Source organism: Maylandia zebra, linkage group LG11, assembly GCF_041146795.1.
Source record: "Maylandia zebra isolate NMK-2024a linkage group LG11, Mzebra_GT3a, whole genome shotgun sequence".
Classification (NCBI taxonomy): domain Eukaryota; kingdom Metazoa; phylum Chordata; class Actinopteri; order Cichliformes; family Cichlidae; genus Maylandia; species Maylandia zebra.
Window position 1 is genome coordinate 1,802,018 of NC_135177.1, and position 19,810 is coordinate 1,821,827.

A 19,810-nucleotide genomic window follows, 5' to 3' on the forward strand; every position below is an offset into this window, starting at 1 on the left:
CTGGCTGGCTGTGTCCCAATTCAGGGTCTGCACGCTTGAAGTACGCGCACTACGCGTACTACGTACGGTGCGTACTATAAGTACGAGAAGTGCGGAAGTGAGAGGCTTGTGAAATGGGACGGTATACGCTTCGTCGCGCTGTTCAGGTTGCCTAGCAACCATGATACTAACCGCGACACACGTTACATACAGCTTTGTTTGACAGAAATGAAGGAGAAAAATGTTTTGTTGGTCATTCATTTTTGTCATGACATCACTTTGATTGGCTGAGTATCTGAGGCTGAGACCACGGGACTGTAAACATGATTGTTGGGCTTCATGTCTGTGCTGAACAGTCATTTAAGATTAGCTAGTAAACAACAATTAGCTAATGTTGCTCATGAGACTAAAGTCATCTCACTGTGGTAATGTAAATATAATATGGCCAATAGTATATATATATATATATATATATATATATATATATATATATATATATATATATATATATATATATATATATATATATTACAGCAGTGAGCCAAAGATTCAAGTTGCAGTTATTCATATATAGTTATCACCTTAAATCTTCAGTCAAAGACAAGTATCTTTGACAGTGTATATACAGATGTATTATGCATAAGAGACAAATATATTGTTCTTTTAATACGTTGACATTATTACATTTGGCTCAATGCTTACATACATGTGTAAAAAGGAAAATGTACGAGCTGTGATAGCTGTGTCTGATAGAATGAAGAGTAGACTGATATATTAAATATTCCTTTATTGGGTGAGAAAATCAGACCATGTCATAACTGCTGTAAGTCGCACAGAATAGATATCAGTAAGTAACGTATTCTGAATACTTTGGAATACTTAATATATTATCATGCTTTTTACAACAACGTGAATGTACTATTGCTGTGATTTATTACTGTTACTGAAGGTCCGCGACTCCGAACTGCAGTAAAGGGACCTCTGGCTAATACGGCGGGGTCCCTGTCGGCTCGTAGCCGAAAAATAGCTTTACTTTGTTTTATTTTTATTTATTATTTATTTATTTTTGTTTTTTAACTCAAAATGTCCTGTTGTAACTGGACTTTTTGAGTTAAGAAACAGAACAAATCCCAACAACACTTCCCTCATGGTGCTTTATATTGTAAAGTCAGACCCTACAATAATGCACAAAGACTCCAACCCCCTAGAGCAGGCACTTTGGCGACAGTGGGAAGGAAAAACTCACTTATAAAGAGAGAAACCTCCGGCAGACCCAGGCTCTGGGATGGGGTGGCCATCTGCCTCGGCCAGTTGGTGATGAGGGAAGGAAGTTGGGAAAAAAGAGTAGTTATTTTTAACCACTCTGGTTTCAAAATTACATTTAGAAAGCCCAATTGAAATGAATATTTGAAGCCAATTTAAGAGTTTTCTCACATAATCACATGCACGTGTTGGTTAGACTTTAGCGTGCACATGAGAAAGCCCTAAAGATGATGTTTTGGCTCCTCAATTTTGCATGTTTTTTGAAGCTGCTGACGATTGCTTCATCCATTACTGGGTTTCTTGACCACATTAAGAGTACTGGAGAATCCCACCTGTCATGGAGTTCATTGTATATTGTCAGGGCGAGTTCTCCAATGTTCTCCAAGGACATTTTGTACTTTTTTGACAAGATTTTGTTCCAGATCTTCTGGAAAAGCCTCTCTGCAATGAACTCGGATGCTACTGGATTCATTGTCATCGTCTCATTTCCTTCGCTGATGGCGTGCATTACCAGATCTTTGGTCACATTTTTTACAACTTCCTTGTACTCTTGCCTGTCTTTAGAGACACTGAGTACTCTTGCTGGTAATGCCAACAGGTGTTTGGTGAAGATTGAGACGGTAATATTGTCAAGCTGTTCCCTCAGATTAAAGATCAAAAGGTTTTCTTTGCAGTTGTGTGTTTTGCAAAGATCTTTGAGAATGGCCTTGCCCACTTTGAAAATGCTGTTGTGGGATAAATTCAAGTGTTTCTCCTCAACTTCAGGCCAGATTTTCTCAATCAGACGACGGCTGATGCAGTTAGGAGTGAGGCGCTCTGTGAAGATCTTGTATTTGGAGGAGACTTTTTCTTTGGCCAGTAAAACCACCAACTGAACAACCCAGTTGACGCGCACCTTTTTCTGCAGCTTCAGTGTCTTTTCCAAAGCTGATACTTCAGCCTGGTTGGTCTCATCTTTGAATACAAACTGCACTTCTTCTAACACTTGTTTTTCCTGTCCAGTTTGTTTCTTTGCGTCCTCTACCATTGTCTTCTCCTCTGACAGGACTTTCTTATTTTCTTCCTCCTCGACCTCCAGGTCGCCCAGTGTACTCTTTGGCAGAGTGCACACTAATTCTGGTTTTGCTTGTTGGTCACTCGTGTTTGACATTTAAGCTACGATGTTACAATGAGTCAGACATTCAAATGTGACTGAGGGTAGCAGAACAAAATCTCATCCAGTGAATCGCTCGTGACTATAAGAAACGCGCTGGTCCAGTGTGGGTTTCACCTGCAATTTATAGACCTGAGTTGACTGTGACGTCACGGCCTGGTTCTCTTGCCTTTCATCTTTGAATCAGGCCCCGCCCACAACAACGTTCCCTATTGGCTCTTTGAAAATAGGTAACGCCCATAAAGAACGGGCTGTCGGAGTTTCTGACGTCATGGCCCGATTCTCTCTCCTTTAATGTTTGAAACAGGCCCGAAAATACGGTGGCCCTGAGAGGCCAAACGGACTGCAACTTCAGAAAACACTTGCAAAAAGAAAAATGCTGCAAAAAGAAAAATGCTGCAGAAAGAAAAACGCTGCAAAAAGAAAAATGCTACAAAAGCACACACAACACAACGGAAATGTTTCTGGGGAGACAATAACCAGACGGACCAGTTGCACGAACCAAAACATGTATGTATGGCTGTATCCCCCAATTCAGGGTCTGCAGCCTTAAAGGTCCTCAAGGGCCGCACTCAAAGACCGCTGATGCCGGAAGTGTGAGGCTTGTAGGCTTGTGAGATGGGACGGTCTGCCCAGGTTGCCTAGCAACCATGATACTAACAGCTGGAAACGTTTCATACAGCTTTGTTTGACAGAAATGAAGGAGAACATATTTTGTACATTTGTTTCTACATGAGCTCTGTGTGATTAGCTGAGTATCTGAGGCTGAGACCACAGGACTGTAAACATGATTGTTGGGCTTCATGTCTGTGCTGAACAGTCATTTAAGATTAGCTAGTAAATAACAATTAGCTGATGTTGTTCATGAGACTAAAGTCATCTCACTGTGGTAATGTAAATATAATATGGCCAATATTATATTAATCATTATTAGTTATTACAGCAGTGAACTTGAACTCTGTGCCAAACACTGAGCTTCAGTAAAGATTCAAGTTGCAGTTATTTATATTTCCTGTCACCTTAAATCTTCACTTAAACACAAGTATCTGTGACAGTGTATATATATAGATGTATTATATATATAAGAGACAAATATTGTTCTTTTAATATGTTGTCATTACTAAATTTGGCTCAATGCTTACATACATGTGTAAAAAGGAAAATGTACGAGCTGTGATAACTGTGTCTGATAGAATGAAGAGTCGACTGATATATGAAATATTCCTTTATTGGGTGTGAAAATCAGACCATGTCATAACTGCTGTAAGTCGCACAGAATAGATATCAGAGCCTTAAACAGGCTGACGTCTGCTAAATGGGTCAAACTGGGCAGAAGGTCTACAAACACATAACATCCTTATAGAATATGATGTAACACTATAGATCAACTTAGCTCAGAATATATAAAGCATATAAACAGTTACAGCAATATGATGCAACAAACACAGCAGCTACTGATCCAAAATCCTCAAAGCTTCATAGAACTGAAACCAACATTTATTTTAGCTCCATTCTGCTGCTGATACAGACTTTAGGTTTCTGAACATTAAACTTGTTGCTGCCTTTCATAGTGTGTAACTTGAAGGCCCTGAGTACTCTGAGTACTTTCTCCCACACTGGAAACACTGGGAGGATAAAATTATTTGAACATTACCTAATAAGACTGATTCAGCACAGACAGTTATGTTAAACTTTCCTAGCAGTCCTTCACAAACAGGGAACAGTCTGTCTATTCTCTCCATCTGTCAGCTGCTGCTGGCTCTTCCTCCTCCTCTTCCTCACACACTGCTGAGTTTGTCCTGGTGGATCATCGGGGGCTGCAAAGCCTCACAGATGATGTGCAGCAGTGGGTCCCTCAGTCTGTCCTCACTCTGGACACTTGCAGTCGTCACACATGGAAATCAAATGTGTGATAAGCTGCAGGATTCAAACACAAGTGTAACTTATAAACACATGTTCATACTTTTATTCCACAATCAGAGAGAAAGAAACAGAGAGAGAGTGCAGGACAGACAGACAGGTGACAGTCTCAGGTGTACACACTGCTACACAACAGCACCAGAGAAGCAGGATTTAGTGTTTGTGTTATTACGAGTGTAAACAAGAAGAGTTCCAGATGGTGCAGTGGACACATGTGTGACTGCTGTGATTAAAGCATCTTTCTTTCAGCTTAACGAGTGAACCGTCAGCTCGTTCAAACACACGTTAAAGTGCGTTTGGCTGACACCACCGAACAGAGGCAGCAATATAACATAGCTAACATTAACAGTGCAGTGAATCCTGCTTGTGCTGTGATATTCAGGACTGCAAACCGAGCAGCATCACTGACTTTCAGCCTGTTGTGTTTGTGGATATATATATCTGACTTTAATTATCCATAAAATCATCAGATTCTCTGTAAGATTAAAGTCAACTATTGAACGGTGGATATTTTGAAGTAAAGGCTTTAAAACCAAGTTAGTACAAACGTCACTAATGTCACATAACTTTGCCGACATGTGGCCAACAGCAATGTTTTAATGTTTTTCATTATTCAACATTCGCACATAAATAAGTGACATCATATTCAGTACTTACTTTTGACAGTTCACTCTTCGGCCGCTCCCTTCTGCCTTCTGCCGTATTTTGCGGCAAAATGAGCCACACGCACCGCCGCGCTATGAATTTTGGGATATATGGGACCACGAAGCGTGCACCGGACCACGCTTGATATTTGGGGAAATCAGTTAGGTGGCACTGAATTTTTCCTTACTTGTAATTTTGATATTGATAAAATCCCTTTAGAAACCTCTGCTTTTCATCGTCAAGCTTTTGTAGCTTGGACTCCTATTTACAAGCACTACTTTAGTCCACACAGTTATTATATCTGGAATAACAAGGATGTTTTATTTAAAAGAAAATCTCTCTTCTTAGATAATTGGTTTAGGAATAACATTGTTTTAGTCAACCAATTATATGATTCGAATGGTACGCTTTTCTCCTATGAAGAATTTTGTTTACATTTCAATTTAGCTATAAATCGTCATGATTATACAAAAGTATTTGGATCAATACCATCAGGGGTTTGTATGCTGTTTAAGAATCAACCTAATATCACTTCATTCCACAGGCCGTACAAACTTTTGTTGGCAAGATTTGCTTTTCTAAGCAATCTAAAAACAACAATAAATCGATCAGATCTTTATTTCAGAGTACCATAACCACGCTACCATATGTTATTTTTTTCTGGAACCGGCTGTCAGATGGTGTTATGTGGAACGAAGTTTGGAGACTGTCATGGTCCTGAGTCTGAGGACTCAGTGTTTTGTGTTTCCTTATGCTTTTGTTCATTCCGAGTATGTATTCCGTTGTGATTTTGCCATTTGTTAGGTTTCTGTTCTTTGCCTGCCTGCTCCCACTTCTCTGTGTTCCCTCTGTCTGTCCATGGTGTTATTGTGTCTGCTCATGAGTCTGCCTGTCAAGTTCAGTGTCCGGTCTGGTTCTCTGTGCCTGTTAGTTTCCTGTTTTATTCTGAAAGTTCATGTCTCATGTCAGTGTGTTCAGTTTTACCTCTCCCCTGTCTCGTTAGCCTAATTGCTCCCAGCTGTGTCTCCCTCCTGTGGCCCATTCCCTGATTACTCCCCGTGTATTTAAGCCCTGTGTCTTCCTGTGCTCTCTGTCGTGTCGTCTGTTTAACGCCATGTCCGTCTGCGTCATTCTAACCTGGTGTTCAGTCTGCATCTCTCTGCCATCTTTCTTTGTGTATTTTGTTCCTCCTCCCGTGCGTGTTTGGTTTAAGTTGAGTTCTTTAGTTTCCCCCAGTTTAGGTTGGTTTACTCCCCGCTCTGCTCCTCCTGTTTTTGTCACCTTATCACCTCTGCAAATAAACATTCACTCGCACCCCAGTCAGTGCCTGCATCTTGGATCCTTTTCTCAATTCACCACACGACTGCTGTGCAGCCGTGACAGAGACTCCCTAATCAGTTTTTAATTACCAACAAAATTAAAGATATTTCTTATAAATTAATGCACAGAATTTATCCTTCTAAAGATTATCTTCAAAGCAAATTCAAATTAGACATTGATACAAGCTGTAGCTTTTGTAAAACTTCCAAGGAATCTACTACACATCTTTTTTGGTTTCGTAACCTTGTACAAGATTTTTGGCAGAGTTTATGTGTTTTTATCTCAGAAAATGTATTTAAAGGATTTGTACTGTTTTGGAAATATGTTTTATTTGGTCTGCACAAAAACCAAAGACAATTCAACTTTGATAACAGATATATGATTAACTTGTTAATTTTAATGGCTAAATTTCATATTCACAAGTCCAAATGTTTAGGAAGACATCCCTCTTTTTATGTATTCTCCTTTGAACTTGTACAGTATCTTAACTCAATTAAGAACTCCACTAACCCAAAAGCTATAAAAACTATTGGTGTTTGTGAAAAAATCAAGCTCTTTCAATCACTTTATTCTTTGGCTTGATCAGTTACTTTCCCCCTAGCATATTTATATTGTTGGTTCTGAATACTGTTCCTGTGTCTGTTTGTCTATGGTATACAATTCTTTTGTAAGCACAACACTAGTGATGGCCAAATGAAGCTTTCCGAAGCACTGAAGCTTGTATTGAAAAACGGTTCATTACTCGAAGCTTTTCAACACAGTCCTCTCCGGTGACATCTGGTGGTGAAAATTTTGAAGAGCAGCTTGAATCTGCAAAATAAAACGGACTGCTCAATCATCACTGCTCACTCAAGAGTGGAGTTCTCTCTGATATTGGGCCACCGTTCCATTGCTTTGAACATGTAATTGGTTTTGTTTTCTCGATTGGGGGGCTGAAAAAAATGTAATGCGTATCTGCGTAATACATTTTGATCAATAAACTTTCCCTATTTAAACATGCACTATGGTGTGGCCTTTCTTTGCTCATAACTCCTTTATGTTGGTAAATACAATAAGTGAGCAATATATACATATGATAACGCACAGCTCATGGAGTATGCCCCTGCTGTGGAGTCCTGCCTCCATCTACTTGTCATTTAATCACTGGACAGCTGGACAGGTTCATACAAAATATTAGACGAGGCCAATTGTCCTATACATATTTTTGACATAGGGGTGGGATTGATTGTGAACTGGAAAGGGAAAATGCTTAGGGGGCTGAGTACGGCTGCATCGTTACTGATTTGTAGAATCATTTTGATTCGATACAGGATCCGATTCAATTTCATTGGAATCTGGAAAGTTTTGCCTCAGTCGGAAATATTACAATGGTCATGTATCAGTATATATCCATAATTTCGTATCTATTAAAAGAAAGCTGACACATGTGAGACTTAATTAGAGATGTAAACAGAGAGTTATGAAACCTGCAGCTGCAGAAGCCAGCGAAGAAAAAAGAGGCAAACACAGCGCGGACCCGACGACGCACCAAAATCTGACTCTGACGCGTCGGGTCCGCGCTCTGTGTTCACGTTTGTATGCAGAATCCGTAAACCTGCTCCCAGTTACTGTTTTAGCTGCATGGTGTTTGACGACATGTTGTGAGGTTTAACCTGAGATGCTGGCGTTTCAGGCATAATAACGTTAATTTACAAATCGACACGGGATTTTAATGAATCAATATCACTTCATTCAATTTAGCATGGATTGTAATCAGAAAGGCGATAACCAAAACCCACCCCTAATCAAGAACTTGCAAAGTAACCACCCCTTCGGAGGTGGGGTGCCCCCGGCCTCTCGGCCTGGGGCTCGGTCACTCAGGCGCAGCTGGGGGCCGGCGGAGCTCATGGGCGCGTCACTGCAACTCCCCCTGGCTTCTGCTCCGCGGCTGCTGAGTGAACCCTCATCTGGGACTCTCCTCAGCTCTTACTGGAACAGTGGCGCGGCTGCCCCTCTGTTGGTCTTCCATGGTCTCTTGTGTTCTGGGGGCCTCTGGTTGTCTGGAGTTTTGATCTCCTCCATACCCGCTTCACACCCTGGAGGACGGGGCTGTGGCCCCCCCACACTCCCTAGCAGATCGTTACATGGAGAAACCTTTGGAATACAAGTGCACTGATCCACACAGGTATGCACACGCGTGTTCACTGCTCATAGACCCAAATTACACCTTTCTTGGCCGCTACTTCGAAGCACATTGTGTGCTGTCTGTCCTGCGTGCTGCACAACAACATTGAATATTTAGTATTTACTGCTGTTTACACTTAGCTAGATTAATGCGATGGTGTTGTGTTTAGTATGTTGCTTTGTTTTTTTTGCTTGTTTTCTATTTTTTCTCAACAGGTGATCCAGGAGATTTTTTTTCTCCCCCCCTGTCTCACTGTCCCTCTCCCCTTCTGTTTTTCCTTTCCTTCCTCTTTCTTTCTTCCTTTCCTATCCCTCACTCATGTCTGTCCCGTCTGTAACATCTGAAAATAAAATATAATAAATAATAAAAACAAAGATCGACCAAATGGACCAATACGGCAATGCCACGATGATCCATTTGGCAAAGTAAATCCATTGGGTCTCCTTGTTGGTCTTCAGACAACAATTCTGATGGCTAAAGAACCAAATGGGACAGGCAAAAAAAAAAAAAAAAAAAGAACTTGCAAAGTAAAAACATGATCTATGTAAGGTAGCCCTTTTGTTATTTACATTTAAAAAGAGGATTAGTGTTACTGTGCGCTGGCTGAGTCTGTTTCTTTTCTTAGAAATAGTTTCTCCTGCCCTGGAGAAAATCCACTTGCATGGAACAGAAGAGGCTGTGGAGTGCAGGAACTACACTGCAAGCTGGTAGATATGCAGGTATTCCTGGGTCCTGCAGACTATCACCTAAAAACAATAAACAAAATGATTTTCTAAACTGTAGCAATGTAATGTACGTATAGTGTCAAATACATTGTTGTAGTCTTCATTAGCTTTAATTCACATGGAAGTGTTCCTAAAGTCATATGCTGTAATGATATTTACATTATGAAAACATGATTTTGGACATTTCAAGTTTTTCACTTCGGCAGATAAAATGAATTGAGTAAAATCAACTCAAAATATTCCCACACGCCAGAACGTCCTCTCTTCCTCGCTGGCTCCATATCTGTCAGTGGAATGATCACCTCTTCGCTCTCTGTCACCATCAACACACTCCACGAATCCCGTGGATGATTCACTTCCTTATATCCGTTTGAATCAGGTACCGAAGCAGTTACGTGCGTAATGAAGCTTCGGACGTCACTGGTCACGTGACTTTTGCCAAACGAAGCAAGCCTCGACACAGTGCTTCTGAACCAGTGTGTTGTTTTTTTCGACACATGCTCCGGAGCGTCAGCTTCAAGCGGGCCATCACTACACAACACCATTATTGTGGTACTGTTTAATTCCATTTTGTATTGTACTGATGTTTAAATAAAGGTTTTGGGAAAAAAAGATATTTGGGGAAATCGATGGCGCATTTGGAGTACACTTCGAATTGGGACAGCCGTCGTCGCGTGGCGGTGACGTAATCGAATTGTTTTGTTTTCTTTCTTTTTTCGCTGTCAAAGTCGATCTTTTTTTTTTTTAATTTGCATTTGCACAGAAATGCACAACAATTATGGCAATCTCTACAAAAATTCTATTTTCCCAACATGAAATAGTATCAGAACAGGCTGAATTCCAACATATAGAAGATAGATAATGAACAGGAAGTACAAACAACAACAAATAAATAAATAAAAACAAACCCCACACAGAATCAAAGCAAACAAACAAACAAAACAAAAAAAAAGACGTTATACCTTAGGGGTTTTCTAGCAGATCTAGTTCAATAATCATATGATTCAAAACCAGAGTTTGTTTTTTGTCCATAAATTTAACAGATGAGAGGAAGAGGCAGAGTTCTTTGTGAAAAGTAAAAAAGGACGGCTTTGTTTTCAGAAAACGACATTTGTGAATGAAGAATTTGCCCATAATAATTATTACATTTAGAACATTTTCAAGCTTCTTTTCTTTTCTTAGAGAACCAAAGATAATATCGTTTTTAGAAAATTCAAGTAAGTTTGTAATCTTTGGAAAGAGCCAGTAGTGCACATCATTCCACAGGGCTTTACAGAATATACAATTATAAAACAAATGTTCTGTTGATTCAATATCCCCATCACAAAAAGAGCAAGAATTATTATCAATAGCAAAGCGACGGCTGAGAAATTCTTTGAAAGGGTAAATACCAGAAAGGATTTTGTAGTGGACCTCCTTAGCTTTGGGTGGAATGGGAAGTTTTAGGTAATTTTTTCGATCTCTTTCTTTTGATCACCGGAGAACAGATGTGAGAAGGAATTTGGATTGGATCTATAAGGGAAAAAATATTAGTAAATAATTCCCTAATTTGGGAGTTTTTTAGACTGTTAGCTGTAATGTTGTGCCCATTTACCAAGAGTTCAGGGAGGTCAGGGGATCTATAGTCAGGGTTTTGTAAAAGATTATATGCTGTACATAGAATGTTTTGAGGGATAGCCTTAGTAATTTTTTGAAATTCATTGTTATTTATTTGCAGATTATAATTGGTGGTGAAATCTTCTAATAAAAATTTACCTCTATCATTTAACAAATGCATCACTGACCAGATGCCCTTATCGTACCATTTTTTTTATAAAGATTGATTTGTTTCCAACGTTTATGTAGCGACAGTTCCATAGGGGAGTGTTGTGTGGCTATAGTTATGTTTGTATATTAATTTCCAGTATAATACAACTTGCTGGTGAAAGGAAGAGAGCTGTATGGGGAGTTTTATGTCAAAATCACATCTAAGTAAAAGATTAATTCCACATAGATCTGAGAATATTTTGCTTGGAATGTGAAACCAAAGGCTATTTTGACTTCTTAAAAATGACCTAAGCCAATTTATTTTTAGGGTGCCATTTAAGCTATGTAATCGCACTTAAAATGCATACTTCAAGCGTGCAGACCCTGAATTGGGACACAGCCACTGTGGAGCGCCATATTTCGACTGCCACAGTAGCCGGAAATACGTACCCTGCATGGACACAGTGGAGTGGATCGTAAAGGTTGGGACAGAGTCTTTCATATGTACATTTGCCGTAATTTCATAATTCTGGCAATCTGGCACTCTGTTTGCGTTACAACAACAGTCATTTTTAAATTGTGTGTGTGGGTTTTTTTTAATCGTCCTTCCTGGCAGAGAAACACATGTGTCTGTTTACTGGCCCTGGTTAAAGTGAGAGCGCTGGATTTGTCAGGGCTCTGTGTGCGGGCAGGCGGAGAGGAGGATCCAAACGCAGGACTCAGACACAAACGTGAAACTCAAAACTTCAGCTTTATTGCTGACAGGAAAACCAAAAGTGAAGTGACCACTGAAACCGGAGACCAGGAACACACAGGCATAATCTGAGGGTACAACACGACACTGAGCACAGGAAAACACAGGGCTAATATACACAGGGTGGTAATCAGCGAATGGGCAACAGGAGGGAGACACAGCTGGGAGAGATCAGGGTTAACGAGACGGGGGAGCCAAGCTGCCCACACTAACATAAGATGCAGACCTTCACAATAAAACAGGAACAAGCAACCATCACACTAAGACACAGACTTGATATTTGAGAGACAGACAGAAAATGACACATGGAACTAGACATATACTAAGCAGACCCAACCGAAGAACAAATCCTAAACACAAACATGAAACTCTAATAATAAACATCATAATCATCATCATCATTAACACAACAAGAGAACAAGAAAACAATCCCTGATGCAAAATTACACCAAAACATAATAAACTCAAAATACTGGGTCCAACGGACCCAGAACCGTGACAGGATTAAGGGCTTACAAGACAAAAAATACACAAAATACTGTACTTCTTACTTCCACTTCAGTAAAAAGTTGAGTGAATACTTCTACTTTTAGTCGAGTATTTTTAAACAGAGGTATCTGAACTTTAGTAAGGAATGTGTGGACTTTTGACACCTCTGGTTAGCATTTAGTGGTCAGTTTCAAACGTATTTGTTTTTTGCTTGTTATCGAACAAATCCACTACTTTTCACTGTCAGTAACATCAATGCACAACGTTCCATTCAGTGCATATCACACTTTGTCTTTCATTCCACCTGCATCAACATTGAAAAGTTTGTCACAAAGCGATTTATATATTTATAAATACTAATACTCTCTATTCAGGCAGCACGGTGCACGGTGGTTAGCACTGTTGCTGCACAGCAAGAAGGTCCTGAGTTCAATTCCACCATCAGGCCGGGGTCTTTCTGTGTGGAGTTTGCATGTTCTCCCCGTGTTTGCGTGGGTTCTCTCCGGGTACTCCGGCTTCCTCCCACCGTCCAAAGACATGCAGCTTGTGGGGATAGGTTAATTGGATAATCCAAATTGTAACTAGGTGTGAATGTGCAAATGGTTGTCTGTCCCTGTGTGTTGGCCCTGTGACAGACTGGCGACCTGTCCAGGGTGCACCCCGCCTCTCGCCCTATGACAGCTGGGATAGGCTCCAGCGCCCCCGCGACCCTGAAAAGGATAAGTGGAAGGATGGATGGAATACTCTCCATTCTATTCTGCTTTTTTATTACTCAGATTTGAGTTAGCCTTTGTTAAATTGTCTGTTATATGTCAATAGATACGTATGTCACAAATTAAAGTGCCTTGTAAATTATGTTTGTTTTTTTAAAATAATTTTCTCCCCAAATCTCTTACATGCTAACTGTAACGTGTTATTTCTGCTAAAACCTGAACTTAAATGTGTATATGGTGTTTATCTGTTTCTCTCTGTTTTAGATGCACATATCAATTTGGAATTCTGCCTCCAGGCCAGAATTGCAGGAATGCACCACGTGTTGCAGAAGACTCTTTCACTGCCCTCTGTGCCCCACTTTCAGACCTACTGTCAGGGCAAAGATTGAGGAGCAGATAAATGGACACATTAAAAATGCTTTGCCTTTCAAAGGTATGTTGAATTAAATATACCTCATAGTTAAAGTTATAAATATGCACTTCTTTTCAGCACTTCTGCAGTCTCTCTGTTGACTCAAAAGTTGCTTTTCACATTGTACAGTTCAGGGCATTCATCAGCTAGAAAAAAGTGTGTTTTATTAAATATATTTTTATTTCTTCTTCACCACATTTCTTGACAGCTCTTGTGATCCACACCATTTTGCTTTCATTATTGAGCATGGCTTGGATGCTTTTCTTAATATGTACAATCTGATTGTTAGATAAACTGATTGCATTCTGTACAACTACATTTAAATTATATGTGGGTTTTTTTTCTCTCTTACAGACAAAATGATATGCCGGTGCAGGCTGCAGTGTAGGACGACAGGACACTTTCACTGCCCTGTCTGTAACATGACAATCATACGGCGTGGGGATATGGCACGGCATTTATTGTCATGTCAGCATTCTTCAATGCCAAGTCAGCCACCACTATCAGGACTGCTCTCCGCTGCACTCTCCGTGGAACCCCGCCCCCCTCCCGCTGCACTCTCCGTGGAGCCCCGCCTCCCTCCTGCTGCCGTGGAGCCCCGCAGAAACAACTGAAAAGACTAACAATAAGTCCCCCCAGGCCACCCCACTGGACACGCCACTGCGAACAGACTGGGCCGAACCTCCACAGAAGAAAATACAGTCAGATGATCCTGACTTCTCAGCAAAGGTTCGCATCATTCATAAACTCATTAAGACAGTGCACCATTTAAAAAATGTTTCGGGGGACGTTCCTCCTCCCTCTCTGAACAAGATAGCTCACAATCTAATGACTGTGATTAAGCTATCCCCAATAGTGAAGTGCAGATTCTAATTGAGGGCAATGCTAAGAACTGGGCTCATACAACCATCATAATCCTTCGGGATCATTATAATGAACGCATGGAGGAGGCAGTTAAGACTCTTTTTGAGTTTCCTGAACAGGACTGGAGAGGCCCGTTTGAGATAGTGGCATCCTGGGCCAAAAGGAATCTGGGCCGCCGTCTTCAGCCTGAATCTTTGGAGCAAACTGAGGCTGTCATTGTGGCGAAGCTGGCAGACGTGCAGGCAACTATTGGATCGACGGAGTGGAGCAACGCCATCAATGAACCAGATCATCAGCCACAAGTACATGGAGAGGTGAGACATTTGGACATGATTGCACCCCTGATTGAAGCATCGCAATCAGCTTCTTTGGACACACAACCCGCAGCACTGCAGGCCACTACTGGCCGGATCGTTTCTGTCACAGCACAAGTTCAGGCTCCACCCACAGCTAACACCGCACCCAAAACTATGACTGCTACGACGTCTGACCCGATTGGAGGTGAACTGTCACTCTCCAGTAAGACAGAGGAGGGAAGAGACGGCGATCTGAGACCTGCCACTCCTGTGCATCTACAGGAACCAGGGCCCAATCAAGTGGCAGCGAGAGACCAGAGGGTGAGGAGAATCCCTACAGCACTTCATGGGGTTTCTTCTGAGGGGAAATCTTCTCCCGCCATTCAGCTACAACAGAACATGGAGGCGATGGACCTCATACAGGGGGAATCCACCCCCAAGAAGACCAACACAGCTTCAGTTGGACAACAGGTATGCACCCCGACGAGACATCCAAGCACAAAGAAAAAGCTCAGAGAGTGGAGACTGCACACAAAGGAAGCATCGGTGATCACTGGAGACACCAATGTGGGCTTGATTCCTCCTTATGTTGCGGAGGGAGTCCAAATTGACAGAATGGGGCCATGCAGAGATCCTTGTGGATAAAGCAGACAGTGACACATCGGTGGAGAAGCTGGTTCTCTCCTTCGGCCTGAATAACAGGTGTCAGAGGGATAAAAATTAGGGGTGCAACGATATTCGTATCGATATTGAACCGTTCGATACAGTGCTTTCGGTTCGGTACGCATATGTATCGAACAATACAACATTTGTAATGTATTTTATCAATTTTCCTTCTGACGATGCTGTCTGTGTTGAGCGCTCAGTGAATCTGCGTTCGACTACTCCGCCTAGGCTGCACTGTCGAGCGCAGATCCACTGAGCGCTCAACACAGACAGCATAGTCAGAAGGAAGAGCGCAGGGCACCTCCCCCACCCTCATTCAGATCTGGCGTTTGGAATTATTTTGGTTTTCATGTGACGTATGACCCTGAAGGTAAGCGAGTCATGGACTAAAGTAAAACAGTATGTTGGATGTGCCATGCAATGCTTAATTACATTGTTGTGAACTAGTGTGCTAGCGCAGTTAGCTCGTTAACGTGTTGGCCGTCTAGCCCCATGCACAGAGCGATCGGCGGTAGCTCGTTAACGGAGATTTGCCGTGTTGTGGCGTTAAGGTCATTTCAACGAGATTAACCTGAAAGCACTAGTGGGAACACAACGAATATGACTGCACATTTACGCCGACATCATCCTAGTGCAAAGACAAAAACAACAAGCATGCTACTAACTTTAGCCGAGTCATTTAGACAGCTGTTAGCACATGATTCTCCTTATGCTGCTGAGAATATAGCCCAGAAGAAGCGGATAGTATAGCTTTTATTTTGGAAAGAGCCATTTCTCTGTAATAAACTCTCTTTTCCAAAGATGAGTGATTCCTCAATCAGATACAGGGCTTGCAATATCGCTAGCCCGACGTCCCGGAGCTAGCGATTTTTTCAGTCGGGCTACCAAAATCTATCTCTTCCCTACCCGTTGGGCTATTGTAGGAAAAATATATGTCAATGCTTTTGCATTCTTTCAGAAATGTAGCTGGGTAATTATGTCATTGGCATCGGTGAGCCACTGTCAATATGTGACATATTGAAGTCGCGTTTGAATTTGCGCTCGTTTTTTTGCTTTCACTTTGCAATCGTGCGAACTGTGTATAGAGAGCGACAGCACTGATCTGTGAGTGATGATAATTTGTGCACCAATTCCTCTGACATCGTCTTATTAATCGTTAGCTTACTATGCAAACATGACAAGTGAAATCTCCCGCAGCTTAAACATGTGAGAGGTTGATCGAGCAGAGAATCGCTGAGCTTATGTGAGTCCGTGTGTAAAAGCATTTCAGTTCTGCTGAGCCAAATAAGACAGGTCAGGGTGAAGAAGTGACAGCCAAAGAAAAGCTTACCACAAAACGGAGAAGTTATGACAAATCAGACTATAAGGCAAAAAGAAAGTGCAGCTTTATGGTTTCATGGACAAAAGAATTTCTGTGGCTGCGATATGATGAGCTAAATAACCAGGGCTGCACATAAGTGGTCCGCAGGTGCGCATTCGCTGTCAAAATAAAAAACACGCACAAGGGTTAGGGTTAAATTTAAAAACTGTACTTTTGAGTTAAAATATATATTTATAATTTTAATAAATGACAAATTAAAAATGCTTGAACATTTTTTTGTATCGAAAAAATATCGAACCGTGACACCAAAGTATCGAACCGAACCGAACCGTGAATTTTGTGTATCGTTGCACCCCTAATAAAAATGTACCAATAAGGGAGCTGAGAAGAACGCTGAGGTCGGCACAAGAAAAATTCCCCCAAGCTGACATTTATATTCCAGTGATTAACTTTTCTTCTGCCCTTCCCAAAACAGAACAAGACACATTATTACACATAAACAATTTTATTGCAGGTTTAAAGGAGCACATACCTGCTCTACCTGCTGATAAGTTCAGCACAGAATCGGACAATCTTCGCTGGACGGACAAGACTGCAGAGCACATGTTGGATCATTGGAATGATCATGTTAATGGAGCATCTCCATGAAACCAATTTGAGTGACTGATTTTATGTACTCCTGTGCTTGAGGGAGGCTTCAGATGCCATTTTGTGAGAGTTTAACCCCAATACAACCCACTAGAGGGTGCTGTAACTCCATTTAAGGGAATTTTCCCCTTCTCTTTAATTTTCTCCTTGTTTCTTCATTTTTTATTTGTATAGACCCTTTTATGGCCATCCCATTATAAACTCCTGGCCCTGAAGCCTTCCCCAACCTTAACCTCTTTTAACCCCATGCAGGGATTTCATTCCGGCCCTAAACCTAACCTCTGGGTTCCCTAAGCCTTTCAAACTTTCAAACCCCTTTATTTGGGATAAGAGAGGACACTTCCCTCCTGGAGAGCAATCCATGAGTGACGTGGGGGCCCGGGGTGGGAACAGGTGTGGTCTGTGCATGGAGTTTGGCCACCTTCCATGGCCAACCTCCCAACTTGAGCTCCCCCATCTAAACCCCCTAACCCTAACCATACCCCCTCCCCCATCCTAATTCTAATCTTACCCTGGGGGCCATAACACAAAACCCTCATCCTAATGTTTACAGTAAATTACAATTGGACATGGATATTCTCTACATTACAAAAATTGATTGAAACCTCTTTTTATTGGATAAAAAAATTCCCTCTGTGGGGGGAAACTCCCACTAGGTTTATATCTGGGACTCTCCACCATTTGACCTTAGAACTGAAGAAGCTTCTCGGTGAGAGGTGAAACGTCTTCAAGTAACTTAAAGAAGTCCAGACACTTTTTTTTGCAAGCTCCTTTGACTACGATGACCTGGATGACTGAGAACCTTCACAGAGATAAAAAATTATATTTAGATTAATAAACCGTGGAATCATGTAAAACATTAAAAACAGTGTATTCAAAATAATATTTTCTGAAAAAACAGTTTCATGGGACAGGGCATAAACATCAGTGTTAAAAAAGGAATATGGCGTGGTAAAACAGTTAAAAAACAGTTATTTCATGACATCATTTTTCAAAAAACAAATACAGTTAAAAATATTAAATATTAAAAAGTTTATTGTACAATGTTTACAGTTCATATTTAATGGTAATGGTTATAAAGGTTCACATACAGAAGGTTAATACAAATTTTACAAAAGGAGAATTGGAAAGGGATTGACAAAACAAAAAACATTCACAGACAGAAGGGTATAAAGGGAGGTGGAGTCAGCCAGGGGTTCATTTGGATTTGAAGCATTGACGAGTGAACATCTCTTACCAGCTGCAGCACTGTGCATTACAGCCACATTTTCGCAGCAGTTTTTTTGTGTGCCAAGCGCCTGAAGAAGACCCTTGAGGGGTCGAAACGTTGCACGTACGGCACACTATTTTTTGAACGTTTTTAATTAATTAAATAAAGCTTTTGTTTTAATTTTTCTTTGTTCTTTTTCCTTTTTTTCCCTTTCATTTTCTTCATTTGTATCTTGTCTCATAAAAGCTCACTTAAGAGTTATAATTATTTAGATAACAAAGGTGAACCCACATCACAAGAACTACAACAATATACAAAACATACAACACAACAACACAAACGCAAACATTTTCCAAAGATTGAGGACTGGATGGCCTCAGCTGATTGGACCGTCGTCCGATACGGGAAAAGGCAGAGGCTTTCCCGTAATCGTGACAACCAGCAGGGTGGGTTTCCTGCGGGAGGGATGGCCCGTGCATTTCCTGCCTCACAGAGGTGGCAGGCTCAGTCCCCTTCCCCTAACCCTAACCCCCTAACCCTATCCACATTCCAAGAAATCCAAACGTGGAAATGTTTGCACACACATGTGATTATGCGCAGAGGTCCACCCTACCAGCCAACCTCAGATCTCCACGCAAGCACACATGAATGCACATACATTTACACACATCCAGGGATGAACTCCCGCTCAGAACACAAATTCCAAGATACTGTAACAGTCACAATGGTGTGGTGTCTCTTTAAGACACCCAAGTCGAGGGTTGATGGTGTCATCAGTTTGTGCCACTGCTCTCTCTCTCTGGGATTATGAGGACACGTGCCTGCACGCTTGTGTTTAACGAGGGACGGATTTATGTTCTCTTCTCCAAACCTTTGTTTTGTTTTGTTTTGTTTGCAACGCTTGGGTTGTATGGACGCTGGGCGTTATGTTGTTGAGCCGCAGCCGTTCAGCCGGGCTTTTATGTGGTTAGTGAAGACGGCGTATTAAAGAACCACCGTGGATTACCGATACCAGCGTGGGTGTGTGTTCTTCCGACTAGCCTGCTAGGTGTTTTACCGCCTCCTCTCAACCACGCAACACAACCCAACGTTACAAAATGGCGCCCGAACATCTTCTCCTGGACCTCAGTATGCAGTATCTTCGAGCAGCTGATGATTGATACATTAAAAGGTACATCACGGCAAAGTAGATCTAGTAGTAGTCTGCCATACTTCGCGGAAACAGACCAGGCTGGCCTCGATGCGGACGTCGGGAAGATCACAGATTCACCGGATCACGGAGGTGTGTTTCCACGGCAACGAGCGAAGCCGCCGCAGCGCTGTTTTCGGGATGTATTATCGTTATCTGCTGAACGCCTTTACTGCGACACTTTTGGATTAACGTGGATTCACGCTACTTGGACACGAGACGGATGCCGCTTCTTCATAGTTTCTGAAGTGCATGTATGCGGAGTGAAGCGCACCGGGGTTTTTCTCTCCCCTTCACCAGCCGAGCTCACGCTGCAGACTTTGCTTCATCCGC

General features: G+C 41.6%; 1 long non-coding RNA gene across 1 annotated transcript; it reads left to right on the forward strand.

Annotated features, from left to right (window-relative positions):
- Window positions 1–9,621: 9,621 nt before the first annotated feature.
- LOC143421018 (uncharacterized) lies at window positions 9,622–19,497 on the forward strand. Its single transcript, XR_013100732.1, has 3 exons — window positions 9,622–9,721; window positions 13,136–13,304; window positions 13,638–19,497. It is a non-coding gene; the product is annotated as an uncharacterized LOC143421018 (long non-coding RNA).
- Window positions 19,498–19,810: the final 313 nt, after the last annotated feature.